This window comes from Manacus candei, unplaced genomic scaffold (genome assembly GCF_025592945.1).
Source record: "Manacus candei isolate 608988 ecotype Guabito, Panama unplaced genomic scaffold, ASM2559294v1 h1tg000037l, whole genome shotgun sequence".
In the NCBI taxonomy this organism is placed as follows: Eukaryota; Metazoa; Chordata; class Aves; order Passeriformes; family Pipridae; genus Manacus; species Manacus candei.
In genome coordinates, this window is record NW_026138085.1 from 5311875 (window position 1) to 5335862 (window position 23988).

At 37.9% G+C, this 23988-nt stretch overlaps 1 protein-coding gene across 1 annotated transcript in view; it reads right to left on the bottom strand.

Moving 5' to 3' along the window:
• The window catches only part of TENM2 (teneurin transmembrane protein 2), a 1665603-nt gene that overhangs the window by 1017532 nt on the left and 624083 nt on the right, over positions 1-23988 (bottom strand). Inside the window, exon 12 of the mRNA XM_051794292.1 lies at positions 717-757. The gene's annotated coding sequence lies outside the window, so the exon portion shown is untranslated. The remainder of the gene's footprint in view (positions 1-716; positions 758-23988) is intronic.

Genomic DNA, 23988 nt, shown 5'->3' on the forward strand with positions numbered 1-23988 from the left:
AGTGATTCAGTTTGATCTAAATTAATTTCAAAGCTATATTCAGTAGTAAGACTCAGCCTCTCTGTTCAGCACTCCATGTACAGTCTAAGGGAGGATTAAAATGAAAGCTCTGCTCTTGTATCCACAGCTCATGTTCTCCAGCTGTTCCCTTGCTCCATTTTACTGCTCATGTCACAAGTTTCCTGCTAGCTGAGCAGAATCCACCTTTGCAATTAACAACACAGCAAATACAAGGCTAATAGAGTGACCATCTTTGTGTTCGGAAGTCAGGCAAGGACTAGTACAAAACATTATTTTATAAGGGGAAAAAAACTAATTAAAAAAAAGAGCTAATGATAAGAGTTATAATTACTATTCACTACAGATGCAATTATAAGGAGATAACTTCCAATTACAGCAGCAGTGGTGAAGTAGAAGAAGAACGACAATTAGTTCTCTTTGCTGCCTGAAGACTGTTATTATTTAATATCCTGTGGGGCAAGACAGCATGGGTAGCCATAAAATCTGAAACAAGGATGAAAAAGGACAAATACATTAATTTTCTAGGAGTTTGAGAGAAGATGTTTTTTTCCTGGTGGCTGACTGTCAATCAGCCAGCATCAATCCAAGTAATATTGAAACTTACTTCCCCATTGCACCTTTCAAATTCTTGTTCCATTTACTACTGATCTTATCTACATCTTAACATGTTAGGTACAAAACTCTAAACCACTCACCTTGTTTGTAGAGCTTCTAATATATGAAAGCCAGCCAGAATCTGTAACAAAAGCAACAAAAAGGTATGTCATCTTCAACAGAGAAATAAGGAGCTGCAATTGCTACTGTTTTGCAGGAACCTTTGAGGTCCTTCTATAGCTTCAGAAATAGAAAGGAAGATAAGCTTGCTATTGTTAGAGGTAACCAAGGGTATTTTGGCAATAGGTAAAAATTTTGTAAGAGTAATATATTCCTGGGAAAGATATCACATACAGACTGCAAATTTTGACAAATGCTAAATTTACACTTTAAATGTCAACTTTTGAGTGGCATATTCCAGACAACATCCAGCCTTTGGGGATCAATGAAATGGCCAAGCAGTAGACAGCTCTCTTCCCTGAGTGCAGGATGTATAACAGAGATGCTATGTGTAGATGGGGGAACACTGAATTTTTAGCACATTTCAATGTCCCCAGTTGTGGTGAGCAGCAGCCCCGTTCTGGGAATGGATGCCACCATCTTTCCCTGGAGGATGCACATTCCTACCTCAGCGTGCGTATGGCAGGGTGGGGAACAGATGGTGGGCTCTGGAGGATACAGCTCCCTTAGAACAAAACCAGATTGGGCATGGACATAACTGACTGAAATGTTTTAGAGCCATCTGCCAATGGAGAGGAGAAAGACTGGTCTACCTTTGCCAGCCTTTTAAGGTTCCTTTCACCATCCCTCTTCAGCCTGCAGGGAGACTGTGCTTCCTCCCTGCATTTTCTCTGCTACTACACGAACACAGCTCTCATGCTGTAACCCCACTGTACAGAATCCTAATCCCAAAGTTCACATTCAGAATGGACGTTTTCCAGTGCCAATTTCCATGCCAGTACGTGCCTGCATGTGTGAAATACGAATGTACTGTTACAGTGTCCACAGTTAACACACAGGCTCAGTAGGGAGGCTCAGCACAGAGCATGAGAGCTGCTGCACAAACTAATCCAGTGCACTGCTCAGTAGCCACGTGTGCTTAGGTGTCACTAAAGGACAGCTCCACAGGGACAGTCAGGGGGCCTGGCAGTGTCCTCAGAGTTTGGATTTCACTGGTTGTATTTGCTGACTGGATATGCATTCCAGGAATATGGCTCTGAAAAGGCAACGTGCTTGGAGAAGAGTTAAATTTTTGAGTAAAGAAAGAACAATAAAGAATTTGGGTATTTCTGTATAGGAAAAAAGCCCACCCAAATATGTTTGAGGATGTGGTGAACTTGCACAGTAATTTAAGTATTTCGAATATGGCTGCCTCCATAAATGTAACTATTCATGTACATAGAAGAAGGTGTTCCAGTAAAGTAGACTTCAGAATGTACTTAGATTTTGGGATTTTTACAGCAGTCTGCCACTGTCTACCTGTTAAAGTTTTCTAGATTAGAAAAAATTCCACTTACATGTTCAGGCCTACGTATGCTAAAGCCAGTAAAGAAAAAGTGTGTGGTCCCTGGGCTCCAATGCACAATGTAGGCAGAAGGAATATAAAACATCAACACTGGTCTGCAATACACCAGAAGAATCACCAGAATTGTTATATTTACTTTGCAGAGAAGCCTGATGATTCTACTATGGATTTTTTTAGCACAACCCACACAATGGGCAGGTGAGAAGCAAAATTACTGTTCCATTGTCTGTCTTTGCCTGTGATCTAAATCAATGGGAATACATCACCTTGATGAAGCTGTTTTATGTGCTGCCATGCACTGGGGACACTGGCATGGATCACACTCCTTTGAACTCAGATGTCACCAGTTCACCTACCAGAGCACTGTGGGTCTGCACTAGTCCCAGTACAGCATTATTCTAACACAAGCAAACCATAAATTAAATGAACTACATTATGTACATACAACATCTGTGCCTGTCTAGACATGACTTTACCTGATTGAAAGTGAGCTCTGGGATCAAATTCCACAAATGGCTGAATCTTTACATCTCACCATGTGTTAAGTGTGTCCAGATGGCAGGTGATACACCAGTATTAACAATCTACTTTCCCTTCCCTGAAGTGTCTTTATAGTACATTGCTGATTGTATTGTAAAGAGAGAGGAGATTAAATATGCAAAATATTTTAAAATAATCCTTGTGAGAAAAATGGAGTGCGTTCATGTGCTTTGCATACATACATGCACACATGGTGCATTTTGCAAGGCTGCCAAGACAGTCATTGTACATCTACAGAAAAAAAAATCAGAGATAAACAGAGGTATAACAGGAACATACTGATTTGACTGCATTGTGTAGGCATTTACAATTACTCAAAGCCATTCTTTTACCATCCTGCAGAAACAGAACCCAGCCTTTTTAGATAGATTTTGAGATGCTGTCCTCAGAGAAGTGGTGCACATTTGAAATTATTTGTCACAAAACTCAAAGCTTGTCCAGCCTTCAGCACAGATCTCTGTTCAACATAAAGACAAGTAAAAATTACTGCTCCCACTGCATTTCCACTGAACTGAGGTACCGCAGGTCAGTCTTTAAGGACTCTGTGATGGCTACTGAATCATCAACCCAAATATATTTAGTACAGGTGTTTCTGCAGCTGTGAAAGACTGGGAAAATCTGTAGAGTTCACTGGCCTTTAAACTCACACTTCTGCATGATGTGATGTAGTGGTCTAATGTTAACATGCTGGGTTGCATTATCAAAGATTACAGGGCCAAGATCTCCTTAGGGTTCTTTTCTTACTCTATCCACATGCATTTTCTCATTTCAGCTTTTGGAAAAGATGTGTATTTAGGAGGACATTTTTCACTAAAGTTAATTTAGGTTTACTGTTAGTGCTACAAAGACAAACCAACAAAATCAGTAAGAACGTATTTGGTACATGAGTCGTTGGGGACTGCTTCACTTTCTCTAGCTCATATAATTTTTGAAAAATAGACCTGTATGGTGAAAATTTAAAAGCACAGTCCATACCCAGTCATTTGATTATTCAGGGTATGAGTCTGTGTGTAATCTTCGCTTTTCCATTTCATAATCCTGCCAGTTTTTCCCAGAGATTCCAACAAGGTAAAAAAATGACATATGGTGTATACAATACACTTAATATACAGAAATTGGTGGCTGGCAACCCTTTGTCTTCCAGCCATGGCCACAGGGACAGAGGTGATTATGGAAGAGCCACTGATTCCTGAGCTTCCTAGTGTTGGTTTTCTTAAGCCTTTTTGGGAAAAGTGCCCAAAAGCTGATGCATTGGTGGGCTCTTTGATCAGACAAGAACAGTATAGTTAAGAGCACAGGCAAACAATGATAATTGGGAAAATATTCCTCTAACAGCATTTGGTAGAGTGGCACTGTGAATTGAGACCCCGTTATATGACTAAGGCAACAAGGGGAGTGTTGGCAACCTGCTCCAGTGTCCCAGGGCACAGCCACAGTCACACAGCCAGGCAACTGCAACTAAATTTGCTCTGTTCCTGCTCTGTTTCTCTCTGTTACTCCATCATATGCTCAGTTACTGCTGAAGTAACCACTGACACAACAATAAAATCCAACAACCTTTTCTTTCATTTCCTATTTTTTAACCCTACACCATTCCTGTTGCTCCAAAAGAGAGAAAAGTTACCTCACTTACTCTTCTTGGGTGTCCACCATTTCCAGGTGTTGCCCTTCCCTTTAGGATAACTCCCTGCCTGCCCTTGCAGGTGGTTAGCACGCTTGTTCCCTCGAGAGAAGAGCACTGTGTTCCTGATCAATAGCTGTTATCAGGGAGCCTTTTGTAGACTTCTGTTTGGAAAAAGTGTGTGGGACTTAACCTTAGACCTCAAAAAAGAGGCACTGCTCTCAAGTTTTATTGATTGAAAAAATAATATAAAGCCACGTGAAAATGCAGGTTGCAGGGCAAAGGATGAGTTTTGTCAAAATCAGGCACTTGACACGTTGAGGTTCCTAATCTGAACTCAGGTAGTGACACTTCTGTTTCTTATATAATCCTCAGTAAATGATATACTGCAAAAGGTGCTTCCCCCCACCCAGGACTCAAATAGTAGTTGACAATATGGGTCACCATGTATCTATCAGTTCTGCTTTATTTGCTTAACACAAGTAATGAAAAATAATATATTGTTTCCTCATAAATTTCCTGGCCATGCTTAATGAGAAAAAATTGCTGAGGGTGGTTATTTTATTGAGGTGAATGAATAAAGGTAGTGTATCTAAATATCACTGCTGTATACACGTTAAAATATTTCACTGAAATATTTTGATTGGAAGCGTTTAAGGAAGTGTTTAATGCATTTATGAGTCAGTGAATTGCAGTGGACTCTTCTTTCCCACAAATTAATTTAAAATACAACTGTTTTTACTGTGCAGATCTCAGGTAGAAACTATGAGTTTTATTGCAGGATGGCAAGATTACTCAATATAACAAATTTGGGACCTATATGAAAACATAATATTTGTATACATCTATGAACCACCCAGGAACCTTTCCATTTGACCCAAATCAATCACCTGAATCATGTATATCAAAACCCATGGGTTTTAATAATTGAGACAATCTGAACCAATCTTGTTGGAAGAAAACCAAGTTTTAGCTGTTACAAGCTAAACCAGACAACAATATTAAAAAGCCACTGAACACAAACTTTAAATTCAATTACATTGTCATAAGGACAAAATATGGTATTCATAATATAAGACAACCTTTTCCTTATTTTACATTATATTTAGTTTACTTGGAGCTCTTCACTGGATTTAGTTTATTACTATTCAAAAGAAAAACAAAAAGAGCACCCAGTATCATCAGTGATATATCTTTTTCATATGGAAAGGTTCTCTCCAGTCTTGCCAATATCTTGCAATAAATATACACTGCATATTAATCTAATGTGGTCGATGCTCAGCTGTAAACAGGCAGAAGTAAATGTGGCAATACCAATTCTTCCTTGTGAAGATTCGACTCACCTTGGAGAATAAATTACTTATTGCTCTACTTTCCTCTCACCTATCAAAACCCAAGGTAGGGAACAGGAAGGCAGCATCCATAAAGCCATATATTTACTTGTCATTTGTTTACTCAAAATATTTGCAGTGCACCAATTTCTCCTGTGCTGAACTCTATCTTTTCCTTTCATTATGCCTTCTTGCTAAGGAAAAAATCAAAAAATGATCATTTATCCTCCATTGGTAAGAAAAAATGTGAGGTTAATTTCTGCATCTGCAGCACTTCTTGGCTTTGTAAGCTCTAACATCTTCATTTTCAGGAGTCAAAAGAAAATGCCCAGGAGCTATGAGCTGGTAAAAATTAACAAAAATCAATTCTTTAATACAAATGTGTTTCCCTTTAAAGAAAGTGTATTTGTTAATTTTGTGTATCTGTATATAATGGGAAACATAAAAATTGTGTATGTTGAGGTTTTTTTTGTTGTTGTTTTTTTTTTTTTGTTCCAGACAACACTACTGTGTTAGCAAAATGCTTCCTCTTATAGGGAGTAAAGATTCACAGTAAAATAGATGCAGAATTTTCTTCAGAATATAGGTCAGAAGTATTATATAACTATTAACAATAACTTGACCCAGGAGAATGAAGAGCAGCATCCAAGTATCATTCACACCATTGTACCACAAACCATAATTTCAATCATTATTGTAATTATTCCTGTAATAGCTCTGGAAAGAATCATTATTCTTTAGTAACCTTTAAAGAGGAAAGAAAAGTGAAGAAAAAGAAAAGTAGGCTTGCATCGTTTAAATGAAAAGTTCATGTCTAAGTATGAAACAGGTAAAAAGAGAAAAAAATATACATTGTTTTATGTATATGCAATATAGAACTATATCACTTCCAAAGCAAAATATGCATGAAAGATTGAAAGATCAATGTGGAAGCTAAAATATCAAAGTTAATTAAGAAAATTAACAATTTGGTATTTTACTAAAAATGCATGTAATTAGAATTAAAACAGCAGAAAATATGCTTTGGAGGAAAATCGAAATACAACACCAGCATGAGAGCTCTGCCCAGAATGTGAAAATTGGCTGTGAGGGAAAAGAGCCCAAGTTTACTATACAGTCTTTCCTGTGAGGGGAGGGATGCCAAGTGTGCTTCCTTGGCTTTGCTGCTTGTTTTCCTCTACGCTGTGGCTCACTGTCAAATCTGAGATGGCCTTAGAATTCAACCCGTTCCTCACTTGGGATGAGCAAATGAAATATGTGAAAGAGGATTAATGTGATTAGAATCATCACCAGAATGATTTTTCCACAGGAAAAGCTAAAAAAAAAAAAAAAAAGCTGTTTCTTCTATACTTTCAAATTAATCTCCTTTTGCAAACATACAGATACTATCAAGTAGATGCACGTAGGTGTGTACAAGTGAGGTATGTAAATGTGTTTACTTTGTTACCAAAGATGTCCATTTTAATCCATGTTCTTTCTATCTTATTCCCTTCAATTCTGAAAGGAAGGTAATTTCTTTAATTACCATGGAGGACAAACTGGGCTGGAATGTACCATTTCACCTTTTCAGCTTCACACTTGACAAGGGCCTTCCAGCTCCTTGTGCTGCTGAAACGCTGCCAAGGAGGGACTGTGACCAGTGTGTTCCCTCTTCAAAAGCACTAATTTAATTTAGTAATTGGTGGAGCACAAAGGACAGGGAACCAGCAGCTGACAGGAACTTGCCCCCAGGTTCTGTGTCCTGAAATGTTCTCACGGTATTTTCAGCTTGCATGTTCTGTAGATCCTTTTCTGGTCTCTTGAGAAATAACAGCCCTACCTTTAAAAGGCTGGCCCTTGGCATGGAAAGAGGGATGGTGCATCACAATGACTATGGGCACTTTTTCCAGGGGAACTGGTTTGTCTGTGTGTTTTCATGCCATGAGGGCCAATACGACAAACAGCATTTTTTGTTCCAAAAGTAAGATGGCCTCCCTGTAGCAAAGTCAGTTTAAAGAAGATTTTTGTCATTGAACTGTAAAAGAAAAAGATAGGCTTGTCATTTTTCCTCATTTTTTTACAGAGGAGGAGTATGTTAAAGATTTCAACAGTGATATTCTCAGACAACTTCAATTTCACATGAAAGCATGTTTCTGCCTCCTCTGCCTCTCCTGCACTATATTGATAGGTCTTTGGTTGTGCCTACTGTTGTGAAGAAAATTAGCTCTTTCTCATTTCCACTTCAAAACACTGCCTGGCAGGACCATCCTCTTCCTTACCTCAATGTATTTAGTTCAGAAAGTGCCTTAGAGGAAAATTCTGGTAAAAGGATGAATACAATCCATGATTTCAGGAAGTAATAAAACTTTATATTTGTATATACATGTATATATTATTGCACATGCACATATGTATATAAATATTTTGAATATATTCATATATGCACTTGTAAATTTGTATATGTATGTGTGTGTATTTCTACATATACATACACATATGTATTAAAATATATAACTAAATATACAACTCTCAACACAATGTAACCCAATCTAACTTTCAATTAATTTGGCAATCAAAAACTTGAGTTCCCCATGTGCTCACACCCACAGGAACACTTGTCCTTTTCAGCTAAAACCTCGAAAATTTTAGATAGAAATGTCTGTTAGAGTAATAAAATTAAAATTAAGCAATTAGTAGTATCATCATCAAATTGAAGGATGGAAAGATAAGTATGCTGCACATGCTTTGGAAACTCCCTTTCCTTTGCCACTGAGGACATGTCTGCTATTTACCCAAATGTCAATGATTTGAGGCGGAACAAAAAATTGTGCACGAGCTACTTCTGTGTGATGTAGTGAATATTTTCTACATGGCAAGTCCCAGTGTTCAGAAAACAAAGTGATTCCGTGATTTATTAGCATTCAAACAAACTCTGCACAGATTCTCACGCTCCTCATGTTGCCTTTAATATTCTACACAGAATAGCACGTGGCTTTCTGTCTGCATACAGATAGATTCATGTGCAAATCTTGTACACTGTACAAGAATCTATATCTGGTTTTTACATGCCCAACTCTTAAATTTTAGAAGTACAAATGATGAAAGAGTAGCCAAATAAGCACAGAAATATGAGAGAAAACAAATTCCTACGGAAATCTATTTCTAGAACCGGTTTTTTACAAGTCACTTGAACATGTATCTCTAAGAAGGAAAAATCTGTCATACGGAAAGGTAAAACGTGGATTAATTTAGTTATTAATTTTTCTAATTTAAGCTTTGTAGAGCAGCACTATTTGAAATGTTGAAGCGGGCTAAAGTATCAGAATCTGTGAACTTCTAAATCTAATGGATTCTTTGTGAACAATAACCATTAACAATTAATCCATTACGTTCCTTCTTTCAGATGGAGAAACTGGACTGGAGTTCTAGTCAGGACTTCTAGCTTGCTTTCCAATGCTTTTAAAGGTATCAAATAACTTCTAGAACTTAGCTCTCTGACTACATTTTCACCAAGCTCTCTCCACTCCAGATGAAATCAAATATCTCAGTTCCTACAATGAATTTGCTCCTGAACTGTCCCTTTCAGGCAATGAAACCACATAATTGTCTACCAGTCTTAAGAATTTTCCACTCTTTTGTCTGTTAATGTCTACATGAAAAAGAATCCCAGTACACAGGGGACTTCTAAGTCATTTCTGGTCTTCCAGTGATTACCTGGTTAATCACAGTTTGAATAATCCAAGTGTTTTAATTTGTGACTGATTACTATGTACAGTTGTAAAGACTGTGGCTAAATAAGCAGTAAGGCAGGTGAGATGACTTGCTGAAATCATTCCGAAGTGTCTTGAGAAAAAGTTTTCATTGCTGTACCTGTTTGACTAATAGTGCCTGGCAGGGCTGCATAATGTGTGCTCATTTTTGGAAGTCTGAGTGTTTCGGTGAGGAATAATTTGGATAATCATACTGTAAAAACATTGGATTCAAAAGGTTGGGGGGTGGGAGGTGCAGTGTGTGCATTTTTACTTTCACCTCTATGCTCAGTTTATCTCTCAGGCACATAATTCACTTTGTTTCTCAGTCATTTAAGTTGCACTAATCTTTGTCTTTTACACCATTCTGTTATTATTTAGTTTTAAATAGTTTCATAAACCTTCTTAAATCCTTAGGAGGGACAGAGACTTTGTAGGTAGCACTGATTTAGGCTGAGACTCCAGCTAGGCACAGACTTCAATCAAAGCTTTGTGACTTTTTTGACAGGAACAGTACAGATCTATTCCAGAGGAGATGGTATATGATCATTATCATATGGACCAGAGTGAAATGTAAGGTTTGATTTATTCACTGTATATACTGGAAAAGAGATTTTCATAAGTAAAACTATATTAGTGCATGCACATTGGCAAAAGAACTTGCATTCAGCAAACACAGGTAAATGCAAATACCAAAGCTGGTACATATAAAATGCTATGGATGTGCCTCAAAAGGTACCTGACAATGCAGATGAATAAAGATTGTACATTGTTACTAACATGCAAGCCACAAAGCAAAGTGGAAATGACAACATAAACATGTTTCTCAGGATGATCAGTATGATGAGAAGTCCCTTTCTTTTAGATCATTTTATTTCTATTTACTTTTGGCTCTCATAAAGACCACTCAGCTGTGAATTGAGTGAGCGGCTTCCGCAGGTATTTATTGATTTAGATGGAGACGCAGCTATCAGAAAACTCCAGGCCAAAGAAATGAAAAGCCCCTGCAGAGAAGACACTGTGTGAATGCTTCCCAAGACTAATTTAACCCTGTTAGAGCAGTGGCCTTGTCACACCTGCAGGAAGGGATAATCACAGGACACCGAGAACACGCTGAATCTTTCCAAGGCCACCAGCCCTCACTGGCATCGCCTGCAGGCTGTGACTCAGACCAGAGCCGAGGGGGCAGAGGCTGCTACAGGCACATGAAGGTCTCAGGAATACAAATGTATACCTTAGAGCACTCAGAGGGACTTTCCAAACCCTTACCCAGGCGCCTTTAGGACACCAGTACAGGCCCGACAGGGTGGCTGGGACTGAGGCCATGAGGCAATAGGTGACTGTGTCATGTCAAGAGTTTCTGCTATTAATTATAACAGCTTGATTCCATTAGGACTAACAGCTGCATCTCCTCCCAGCTTGATCCCTTATTAAGGAACAATCATTTACAGCATGTTTATTCCTGACCAATTCATGAACTGACTTCGGAATTTCAGAAGGCTGTTCATTATTTAGGACAAATAACGGATTACAATAACAATAATGAAAGAATGTAAAGAAGAGCATGTGTTTGCATATGGACAGGGGAAAAAGACCTTGCTTTTGCTTTATCTGAGCTACCTGGAATTCCTGAAATTTAAACCAATATGAAGGGGAAATTATGTAATTTAGATTTTTGACAAAATGGAAGCTACCTATTTAAGCCCTTCTTGGGCTAGTAATAGAAGTTTGTGTGCTGGAAACCTTCTTTGAAATAAACCTGATACAAGTTAGCTGGCAGGTAGGTTTGTGCTGCAAGGGATTCTGACAGCCTGTCAAAGTTCCACTTTTCTCACATTCAATCAACCTCTCTCTTCTAAAGAAAGCAGAAAATATGTCAAAATGACAGCTGCCGAAGCATAGCAGGAGCAGCAGCCAGATAGCTGCTAGGCCTATTACCTTAGGAGAGAAATCATGGAAAACTTGTGTAAATGGCACACACTGAATGAGGTTATAATTTGCCTGGTCAAGTAGTGACTCAATTAAAAGCTTATTAACCCTTCAGCTACTGTTACTAATGTCTTCACATTTACTTTGTTTTATTTATTCTGTGGTTTTGGCTCATATAGCAGAAACAAACTGATTTACAATGGGAGTACTTTAATGCTTCTAATGACTTTCCAAAATTAATTTACCACAACATTGAGTAGAATTAATTTGAAAGCAAATCCAGCAGAGACAACGATATAATTATATGTGATTTTCAACTACTTAGCTGGGTCAATATAATCTTGATGATCTTAAAAAATGGAAGAAGAAATAACAGTGTTTATTTGTCTGAGTTCTCAGTTACTGCTACTGCTTCTGCTCTGCAGAATTTCATATATGCAGAGGGCATCCCACTCTCAGCTAACCTGAGATTGTAGTGGGAGATCCAGTACAGATCTCTGTCCCATTTCCTTCAGTTTAGTCCTGGTTATGCCAGCAGTACATTCCTTTGGCAACAGCAGGAACCTTTTCCTAGAGTGGAAGGCTTAAATGCATGTTCTGCAAATATTCCTCTGACAACTGCCTTTATACCTCAGCTAAAGTTGACTGGAATCTCAGGACAAAGGCAGGCAGTGCTCTGACTGCACGGCTCAGTTTCAAAAGTCTTCTGCAAACAACAGAGCTCCTCGTGCTCCTCACGGAGAGGTCACAAGAGCCTTTCTCTGGGAAAGTCTTAAGCAACATAAACACACAAGTGGCTCCTGGCTGTAAAAGAGTGTGCACAGAAAATGTGAGACGGGGACCCAGCACATGAACTGAGAGCTCCCAAAGATAGACTTGCAGGATAGATTTTTTTTTTTCTTTTAACTACAGACTTTACCCTTGATATCTTGTACTTAGAAGTTTAAAAATGAAATTGTATAAGGCTTTTGTTATGAATGTGGGAAGCTTTAGATGGACTAGATGCAAACACTGTAAAATAATATAGCTGAAAAGCAGCTAGATAGTAATGAGAATTATTTGTCAGAGCTGGAAATAGAACATTCTATCCTCCCATTGTGTGAAAACAGGAATCATATATGTTATTTCCAACCACCTCTTTACTAGCTTTTAGTGCTTCTAATTGCACATCTTCCAATGCAAAGTAAAGTGAAACCATGGAAATCATTTCTCAAAAACCCAACCACTCCAATTTATATGGCTTAATCTTTACTCAGCAGATCTTGGCTTAAGTTTTGAAGTGCAAAGTGAAGTAAATCTCCTTTTAAAGGCTGTAGTCCTTCACTTGCTCACTATGGTTGAGAAACAATAACAGCCTTCAGTGTGGGATGGGGAATCTCTCCTCTGTTGCACTGAGCTATTCAGTAAGGCTCTGGAAGCAAATTCCCCCAGGTAATTTCTCAAGGAGAGGTTTCTGGCTGTGAAGCATGTTTGCTTGTGTTATATGAGCACCCTAATTACTCCACACAGAACGTTATGTTCTCATACCCAACCTTTGAGAAAAATTACGATACCGCGGTGATAAAAATGGGAGCGAGCAACAAACCCAGGAAAATCAACTTCAACAAGCTATTCTTGCTGTAGCTCACTGTGCAGTCTTAGTCACAGCCTGGACTCTCACATACCTCAGTTAGAGAGAACAAAAAGCTGGTCTCCCTGTATATTCCTGTAAATAGCCTCCACACGACCCTTAAACCTGCTTTCTTTACAACTTCCATCTGCCTTCCCATTTGCCTTCGCTTGGGGAAGCAGAGAAAACTTTGAACTGGTATAAAACATCCTTCATTCTGTCTCATTTGTTTCACTGAAGATGCTTGACGAGCTTAAATACCAACATCAAAATAATAGTTAGCAAAGAAATGGCAAGCTGAAAGATTACACCTCTGTTCTTTGGGTTTAGGAATCTTCATTTTCAAAGAACTTGAAGTTGTTTGGTGGCATTTCCAAAAAACCAAACCCAAAACAAAATCCCCAACCCAAAAGCTCTCATAATTAAGGGCTCTGCAGAGTCATAGCAGACATGGAGGATTCACCTGCAAGAGTTCAGCACTGCTCATTAATTCCAATTCTCAGGCTGCTAAATACAGCTAAGCTCAGTGCAGGATTGCAAATTTAGGCAGGAAGAGAAAACCAGGTCCCTGTTCTTTACAAGCACTCATATTGTTATTTATTTTTAACACGCTTCCCCACATAGACAATAACTCCTGAGCTGTTTCCATCTCTCTGACTCAATCCCTCAATCATGTGTCAATCATGAGCCAAGCAGTTCACACACAGAAGTCCTCACCTGACATTAATTCCTGATGTGGTGAAAACACACTGAGGAGATTTTGTAAATAGTTATTTACCAGAGTCTGCAATTAACACATCTCTTATTAAAACATGATCATTCTCATTCTTTTCAAAATTAATGATCTGGGTAGAGCTTCACTGACCTGCCTGGAGACTAAATTTGTCAATAAACAAATAAGATACAGCAGAAGAGCAACCAACAAGTGTTTACACCTTCCTGAACTCCTTCTCCTGAATGATAGTCTGCAGTAACATGCCCTAGGGCCATTTACCGGGGGAGAGGATGATGGGGGAAAAAAAGGACAGCATTTCTAGGTAATCAGAAAGTATCAAAAGATAGAAAAGTATTTATTTAGGATGTATGAACTGGGTGCATGCACCAGAAATTGAATCTGAACTTGCATATGTCAAGATCAGCCTCTAATTATGTTATATGAAATTATTTCCTCATAGCCTGCAAGGTACTTGAAAACAGGGCTTCTGCTGTAGACTCTTGGTGACATTTGGTGCCCTCAGGTGATAAAAGCAAAATCAGAGGCGTGATTCTTTCATTTATCTTAAGAACATATCAATGTATGGTTCTTAAACTCCCTAAAACACACCCGTGCTCTGTCACCCTCACTTTTAATTCCAAGTCTAAGGCTGTAGAGCTCAGCCTGATGCACACAGCTTGATTATAAAGCAGTCTGTCTCACTGGCTGCTGGCAGTGACATGTTCTCCGCCTAAGGGATTAACCAAGAGGGAAAGTTGATCTGAATATCCTGGGGTAGCAGAGATCTATTGACTCCACCAATCTCAGAATTGCTCATGCAGTAAAACAGGAATTCTATGCAGCAGAAAAATGAGATCAAGATCTCTCAAGGGACCGTGGAAAGTCCTGCCCCTCATTTGAGCATAAGTAACACGATAATCATCACATCCTCCTGCAACTGCCTGTACCTTGATTGAAATCAGAAAAAGGAAAAAATATGTAATTATAGATATCTAGATCTACGGCTTGCAATATATGGGCATTAATTAGATTCATTTTTCTAATACTTTCAGATGAAATGTTCTGATCCAGAGCTAATTTAAAAAAAAAAAAAAAAAGTATAAAATAAAGTCTTATTTTGGTTGCCATGTTAAAAATAGTGGCTGAAACTTAGACATCATTTCTTTCACTGTTTTAGGACTTACCAGCAAAAAATCACATCGATCTTAAGCAAAGAAGGAGACATGTTTTAAAAATTTAATTGGAAAATTTTGAATAAATATCTTAAACAAAAAATGTTTAATTCAAAATTAATGATACAGTACATACACTAAAAGATGTTACTCCTCTCTGCCAAAATCTGATTCTAAGTAACTCATGCTTTTAGCCCTACATGTTGAGACACTGAATTAAATATTTCTGCAAATCTAAAATGCTTAATCAGTTCAATCTACACATGCAAAATATTTACAAAACTTATATTCAAGGACTTCCATATAAATATACTTGAATTTTTCAACATATTTGTCTTGAAATGGGATTTAATTTAGTGGTTTTCCAAACTTGCCAATGCATTTTTCAGAAAGGATGATGCAAATGTAACACAAAGAATTGGTATTTGTTCCACTTTTTCTTTCCTATAAAAGATATATACTTCTGTATTTCCTGATGAAAATGAAGTCTTTCACAACCAAAATAAAATAAATTTAACTGACTTATTTCCATGAAGTGTTTCCAACAATGATCAGCAGAGCACAATAATTTGTGTCATATAATGGGCACTGTAACTACAGACCTGCTGTCAGTGGGACACTTAGAAACCCCACACCAAGAAACTTTCCAAGTGTTTACCCCCCACTGAATTTAATTCACATCTCAACTAAAGGACCAAAATATATTCATATAAATATTTGTTAAATAATACATTCTATATGGAGCAGCAGGTTAAATAACCCTTACAACCTGTTAAGGAAAAAAGTCTTCCCTTGCCTCTCTCTGTGAGACACATCAGAGATTTGATGGGATGGTGCCAAGATTTCCTTCTGTATGTAAAGGTCTATTTAAGGGCTACTGCTTAAGAGAATGGTTTGGTTCATAAGATGATTGGATCTAAGCTTTAATTTGAAAAGTCTTCATCTTCATATGCTGCTATATTTCCTTTCCTTCCTGTGAATTAGTGCAGCTTTAATTTTATCAGTATGACAGCTGGAGATCCACGAGGAAGCTCCTCTTATACCAACAGAAAACCAATCCCGTTTGAGAGAGAAAAAAAATCTATTAACAGACATCCAGTGCTTTCACAGGATTGATTCTTTTATAGAGCACTGGCCCTTTTGGATGACCTGGCAGCAACAAAATCAAGGTGGTCTGTGCTATTTGACAGTTAGACAATCATTTATTCACACTAGCCTGGTAAGTTCTTTTCGAACTCCTGCAGAAAGGGAGACTTCAATTAAGGGTGAAGAGTAAGTTGTCCCTGATGTCATTAAAGTAAGAATAAAAGCAGGCTGCCCATCTCTCCTGCAATCTCATGTTTTAAAAATATGACTCATAGCCCTCTTCCTACCAAGAGCCACCCATCATGCATCCCCCCCAAAACTCTGTTGCCTTTCCCCACACTCCTGAATGACTGGGTTCAAACCCTTCCAGCTGAGTGCTTAAGCCATCCCTGCAAGCACATGGCACTGCAAGAAAAAGAAGGAAAGGTGTTCAGTGAAGGAGGGGGGGAAACCTTCAGACTACTTTAAAGAGGCAGGGACTGGACAAGTCATATCTTGCATCCCTTCTCTCCACCCATTCCTTCTGCCTCTGGGTAATAAAACAGTCACCCCCACGAGAAGGACAGAGATAGTGAGTCCTCACCAGTGCAGGTGGGTGACATTTGAAAACCTGGTTCTTGTTATCTAGATTTCATATTTTTTTCCTTGTTACAAATATGGCAGAGTTTATTTAAAATGCATGCTCTGCCCTGACCCCAGCTATGTGGGAACACTCTGTTGAAGTGGGCCATGTGACACTGCCACTGCTGCAATATTAGCACATGAAAATGGCTTTTTGGCAAACAAGTAAATCAGAGACAAAGCATGCTATGCACAGACTGTAATTATGGCTGTATACTTTTTCATCACGGAGTGAAAAAATTTAGAACAGTATTTACTGTTGTAATTAAACTGATTCCCCCAAGAACTACAATGAACTTTGGGAGGTGATAAATAAATGCAGCAGCAAGCTGTTCCTTTGAGATTTACATTCTCATGATAAGATCTCCTGAGTTCCTGGAGAGAGAAGAAGAAGGTAGGTTCATAATTTATCTTCTTCAGGCCTGGTCCAAAACCTTTTAGAGTCATTAGAAGTCATTAAATTGATTTTGCCCAAAGTTCATTCTAAAGTAATTTTATTCTTGAAATACAAGTTTTAATTTTCTAATGCTAAAATTAAAACTGAAATTGCTTATCATTCCCCTTTGAAGTAAAGGGCTTAATATTTACTTTAGATTAAATGATCACTATATTTTTCACCCACATTTTCTCTAGAGAAACAAAAATATTTTCAGACTAACAGCAAAGACACTGTATACAGATCTGCACAACCAGCATCAAGGAATATTTAGGAGAATTTGAAGTGTATACAACGGGACACAGATAACAATTGTCGGGGTTTTTTTTTAAACTTCACATTTAAACAAGAGGGCAACAGATCTCTCTGAAAGCTTATTTAAAGGTCTGTTTCTCCCTTCATGCACATAGTTGTTATGGTTTTCTCTGAGTAACAGAGGAATAAAACATGCATCAGTGCCTTATCAGCCTGCCAGTGCTGCACAGGACCCTTGGGCTCTTGAAAAGGAGGGGACAGGAGTGCTGGACTGGCACAGGGCTGGGAGCTCACCTTTGATCCTGTGCCTGTAATGACAATGTTTGTTTTACCTACTGCCCATTTGGGAAAACAGTCTAGAAGAGGAAAAATAATCTGACAGCTCTATGGTTGAAATGGATCCAAATAAACTCTAAGCATCAAGGTGGCTGCCTACAGGGTGTGGGAAATAATTTGTATCATATTATTAATTGAATTTGAGTGCCACAGTTGGGTTTTCTCCTTCTTTATGCAACTGATCTATTCACTGTGTCTTTTTTTAAAATGAATTTTCTTTACAGCTTTCTCCAGCATACTTAATCAAGCAGAGTCACATTTCCAATTACTTGGGGCAGAAAGTATCTGTCTCCTCCTTGAGAAGATTTAGAACATGAAAGGGGACTCCTGTTTTGGGAACTTCTTCCTCTCATTTGTCCAGCAGCTCTACCAAACCCATGTTTATAGCATGGCAGTGGGATCACAACACATCTCTTAATCCAGTTAAAAAGGTGAAGGAGGTGCCCAGTATGGCCCCTGGTGTGGCATTTCCTAGTTCTGTTACATACAGGTGTTGCTTATTTAAACTCCTTTCCCCATGACTTGTGATTCTTCCTGTAGTACTTTTGTTCACTTGCATCAGTTTATAGAGACAGTGGAAAACTCACCACAGACAAACAATGATATTTGTACAGAACAATGTTATTATGGAAAAAAAAGGTGACTTGGGGAGGGGGAAAGAATAGATGGGGGTGAATGCACAAAAGCTGAGATTTCATATTTTCTTGCTCAAACCTCTTCCATAGCATTGTATGTTGGATAAAAGCACTCCCAGAAACAGGCTTTACTGTGATATATTCCCTAAACAGGCATACCAAAAATGAGGTTCTTATTCTTCATTTCAGTTAACTTCTGAATTCAGATACTTATGTTTGAGTCTCTACTTCTTTTTTTTTTTTTTTTTTTTGCCAGCAAGGGTATGTCAGTCATTTGATACTATATGTGAATTAATGGCATCACCTCTCAAGTTGAGTCTCAGAATAAAACAAAATGGGGTACTATGAAGCCAAAGCCTTTTAAGAAACTAAATAATTGATGGAGTAAGACACATAAGCCCCCATCTAATAAGTCTTTAAAAACTAGACAGTTACCTTTACTACAGTGACAAGCAGTTACTCTCCCATTCAATCACCTTGGACTGAATAAACTAGTTGGACAAGTCAGTGATTAATAAGGGAGTAACACATCAACTTTTTTAAGACACAATGTGAACAGAATCCCACATGACAATCTTACAGACTGCATTTTCCAGATGAAAGGACAGGTACCTGCGATCAAAGTTTGAATTTCTAATGAACAGACTTGCATTTTCTACAATAACAACAGAAAGGATTAATTAATCAGCTTTTTCAGTCTTACCTAAATCATTCTTTTCTTTCTGATCACAATGCAGCAATTTTAATAGAGCAGAAATTAGAATTTTCATGATTTGTTCTTAAGTATATTAGTTTTGTTCATTCTGAAGCAACTCACACTTCCCCTAGGGATGTACACTGCCATTTTATTTAGTTATCCTACCTATTTTTACTTTAAAAGAAAAAGAGCACCTTTGACAAAGACCTCTGACAACAAACCCAAGGCACCTCACTGTTAGATGCATTCTGATTACCAAGTTCCCTTCTATCTTGGCTGTGAATGTAATAAATAAGATATCCCCCTTGTTGTGTAAATTGCAGCTACTGGAACAAAACCAGAAAACTGATATGACAAAAAGATGTTGAAAGCTGCTGTCTCCTGTACATAACATAAAATCTCAAAATGAACAAAGAAAATCCCCAAACCAGCATGGACACTGCTTGCTGTGTCTTGTAAAGGTTCCTGCTATTGACTCAAGTTGTTCTTATCTGGAAAGGTTTTATTTTTGAGGAAACTCAAAATCTAATGAGCAGAGTAATGAAAAAAAAGTCAACAAAGTCAACATCCCTTCTCACCAGCACTTCATCTTTTGATCAGAGTATCTGGTTTTAATTCTAAGAACATTGAATAAATAACTTCTAAACAGAAGTGATATTAAAAAGGTAATCTTAATCCAGAACAGAATTTGGACTCCATCTGAAATTAACCCATGGAATTAAAAAAAAAAATCCTCTCTCAGAATCTTTTTATGCAGATTTATAAGCTATGACAGTCAAAGGGATGGATCACATCAGAGTGGCTGATTATCCAGAGGTGTGATGCCACAACAAAAAAAAAAACTTTTCCTCCCTGAGTCCATGTTTCTGCATTTGATACAAAGAAATAAAATTTAAGGAAGGATTAGTATGCAAGTGATAAGTATGGTAGCCTACCACAGTTACCATTTAAGCAGCTGCCAAAAGAAGGAAATATTGATCAACACAAGTCAAAAGAACCTGAAGAGTTTGCAAAGCACATGAATTCAGTTGCATGGGTAACTTGACAGCTGGACACAGTGTTTTATTAAAACTGGGGGAAAGAGAGACACCTGTGAGGAACAAAACCTGAGGGCTGGAATCTACAGAAGTGTCTGAGGGGATCCACCCTGGCAGCAATTACTGAACAAGTGGATATATATTCAACAAGTGTCCACAGTAAAGCTTTGGCTCCCATAAATTTGTGGCTAACACCAGCAGAATAATTTATCCTTCTACTTTAGATGGGTATAACATATACTACTGGTTATTTCTGAGTGCTGAGGATGAAAACCCTCTAAAATAAACAACCAGTATTTAGAAGACCACTTTTAAAGCTCCAGAATGCTTTGGAGCTTTTGGAACGTGGATAAATGTTTTTGATAGCCTTTAAAATGGAGGGTAATTAAAAGAGACACTGAACTTGTAATAGTTAAGAATAGGTCTCCTGACCATATAAGAACTCTTACTACTTTCCAACAAAGATAAACTATTAAAGTGCTCCTCGTATGTTTTGTTTACTCTGGGCTGTTTCTCAGAACAGCCTCATTTCCAAGATACATTTCTGCAATCTCTTTCAGCACACTGATTTTGTGCACACAGGAGGCAACACCTCTGCCTCCTCTTGCCCTGTACAATGAATAAAGGATCTCCAGTCTTTCTCACCACGGTCCCTCTGGCCCAAGGTGGTTATGTGCTGTGCAACAGAAAACAGAGAAAGTTTGTAAAAGGGTATGTCTGATAGATGAGGGCTGTTTTATTTTTGGTTTTATCCTGTCTTAAATTATTTTCACAGCTCTTTACTAATAATTCAGTTCATGTTACATTCACCAATATGCCATGTACACTATTACAGAGTACTTATGCTGACATTAATAATGTACATACTTATAATGCTTTTGATTCCAAAGTGCCCTAAAACACTTCACTAAATACAGCCCCAACCTTTAAGTGAATCTACCTCCCATATGCTTCCCTCTTCAAGCAAATGGTGACAACACAGGAGAGACCTGCAAGGTCAGTTAACATACAAAGTACATAAAAAATGCAAAGACCTGTGGGATGCCCCACAGTATCTAGGCAGCACATAGCAGTGCTAATTTCAGAGGCTGAAGGCTCTGAGCTGACATGATAGTCCAACTATCCAATTTGAGTGAGCCAGGGGAGAAAGCTTTGGCCCATCAGAGAAGGCTGGCATGCATTCTGCCTCAGGGGAGCACTGCTTTTAAGGAGAAACTGGAACAGAGGTTGAAGAACTAACCATCTGGAAAGGGATAAAAAAAGCAGGTATACACATATCACTAAATTGCTAAAATTCCCACTTTTTTGGCTGAATACTGAACTGGTCTGCTTACCAATCATGCCTATACCAAACAGAAAACCCATCAAGCTGATAAATATTATCAGATGGACTTTTGAACAAGTCACCATAGTTGTTAAGTTTGGTGACTGTATCACTGTGCTCCCAGTCCCATGCACATTCATACACTGACTGTGAAACAACTGCTTTATCTTAATATGCAGTGTCCTGGTCCTCTCTAATGACAACACGCACGCTGCAGTACATCAGAGCATCTGTTACCTCTCTTGGATACTCTTATTTTCTAATTGAGGCTTGGTATTTTATGGCTATAATGTCTGTGAAAATCTTTAGTAGCATACACTGATTTTTCTTTTTTATCTGCATTTGTACATACACCATGGTATGAGTAAGATTAAATGAAACAGGACGAAGTAAGAAAGACTGAAAACTGCAGAATATTAGTTGGTTGGTTTTTTCCTTTTCATTTCAATACATATTTTTCAACATCCATAAGCTTTTTCACCACCAGAAATAATAATACCACTAAAAGAGCTAAAGCTTGTATTTGAACCAACAAATACCTAACTAATGGATCTTACATATAAGTCACTTCTCTTGGAGACTTTCCTCTTAATATCTAAAATGTAACTAACTGCACAATGATTTGACATATATCAGAACTGTAAGTATTGTATAAAGGATGGCTGTCCTTATAGGAAGGCCCAATAAAATAGGTAGTTTTGACATTGTATAGTCAGTGGTTGTTTAATAATTTAATTGACTTAATGTAAAAGTATGAAGTGATGACTGAGATAAATCCCCACTGTGTGAGTGGGAAAATGAGTCAGTGGAAGTGGCAAAACTGCCAGGCTGCATTCAAAGGTTAATGACAATGGAGAAGTCCCTGCCACACTAAAATTTGGGACACAAACTTTACAGAAGAGTATAATGAGGGAAGTCTGATTCAGGCTTTTCTTTACTCCAAGGCAAGAAGTGCCTCACGGAAGTAACTTCACATTTCCATAGGTTGGCCATTCAAGTGGAGAGAATAAGCACAAATCAATTATTTATGGTAGAAGCTTCGTCCTCCAAAGGGAGAATTGTATCACTGTATCTTCGTTTTGTTTAAGCAGGACAGTGGAAAAGACTCACCATGTTTTTTGAGAGTCTGTTGGAAGGCATAAAAATGACAAACTGTGAAAAGGGCATATTTTTTCATTAATAATGAAGCTGGAGTCCATAATCCAGAGTTTTGAGCCTTTAATTTACAATTTAACTGGCAGCTCAAACATCCGGATAAGACAGCAACTGAAATAACATTTTATCTAAAGACTTATCTCTTCCATCAGAAAGAGTATGAGGAATTAATTCTAAGTTTATCCTGTGAAATCACAGAGGGCAAAGCTAGAGAGATATGCTGGATTAATCCCCACATATCCTAAAAGCAAAACTCACTGGAGAGGCCAATAGACAAGGCAAAAAAAAAACAACTCAGCAAATACTAAATTTGACAAAGGGTACTTGGATTTTGAATATGTTTTGAACATATTTTTATTCTCCAAAACTATTTTAGTTTTTGATTGCCAGTAGACGTAGAGAGTAAATGGCTCACATAAAATAATCTTTTCTGATTTACAGTTGAAATTTAGCAGGTGCTCTTAATCTCTCTCAACTCCCAGGTGAGAATGAAAGATATAAACCAGGTACCCTGTCCCAGCAGCACCCAAGCAAAGCCCTGTACACCCCTTTGGGGGGGTTAGGCCTCCTCTGAGCGAGAGTTGGACAAGATGAACTCCTGAGGCCATTTCCAACCTAAATTATTCTATGATTCTAATTGCTTACCCTATTTCTCAGCTTCAGCAATAATGTATTTATTGCTCTTTTATTTCTTATTAAAATTAAATGAAGTCCACATTTCCTTTACTCTGAAATGAACTAAAGTTTATAGAGGAAGGGAAAGGACTTTCTGTTTATTGCTCTGTCCATACTGTAGTCAACAGAACAAATCAAAACTGAGGTGCCATTTAACACTTAATTAGAACAAATTCTAAAATCAAAGATGGATTTTTTTTATGGAGGCAACACTAGTGTGTTTTTTGAGTTGAGACAACAGCTTTCCACTTGTGCCTTGTTTCAAAGAGATTCACACTGTATGGATTTCTCCACATTTATTTCACTAATAAATAGTTATTATTGTGAAATTTTACTCTTTTCTCCTTGTTAGAAAAATAAATATCTATGCCCCTTCAAACCTTAAGGTGAAATAAAGCTCTTTAAGGTCTAAGAAACACCAGTTCTCCACTGCTAAATCCCAGTACTTCTCACAGCTGAGTCCCAGACCAGTAGTCTCACATGGTTTTTTTGACAGACTTTATTTAAAAGTTGATAAAAACAAACAAAGCCTATTTTGTAAACAGAGCAGTTAATGTTTATTTGAAAAAGAAATAATGCAAAACTCTCACATTTCTGTTTGTGGAAATTCTCTGATCACCGACATAAAATAGCTTCGAAGGAGCAATTTCAGGCTCTGGGAGCAGCTGAACTATGTTAACACTGAATGCACGGAAAATCCACAAAGATTAATTCAGCTTGTTCCTCAGCCGAGTAAATTAGCCTAAATTAAGCCACTGGTAAGCCAGTGAAGCAAGTTTTTGCACACAGGCTTCCTTATTTATTTGGCATTTAGCAGACTAGACAGTCCTATAAACGTATCTGTTTAAGATGCAGCATCTTGAGATTTTTGAGAGATCAGGTGAAGTTGATCACACACTTTCGAACCATCTGATTAGTTTTCTTGGCTTGTGTATGAAAGGCTTAA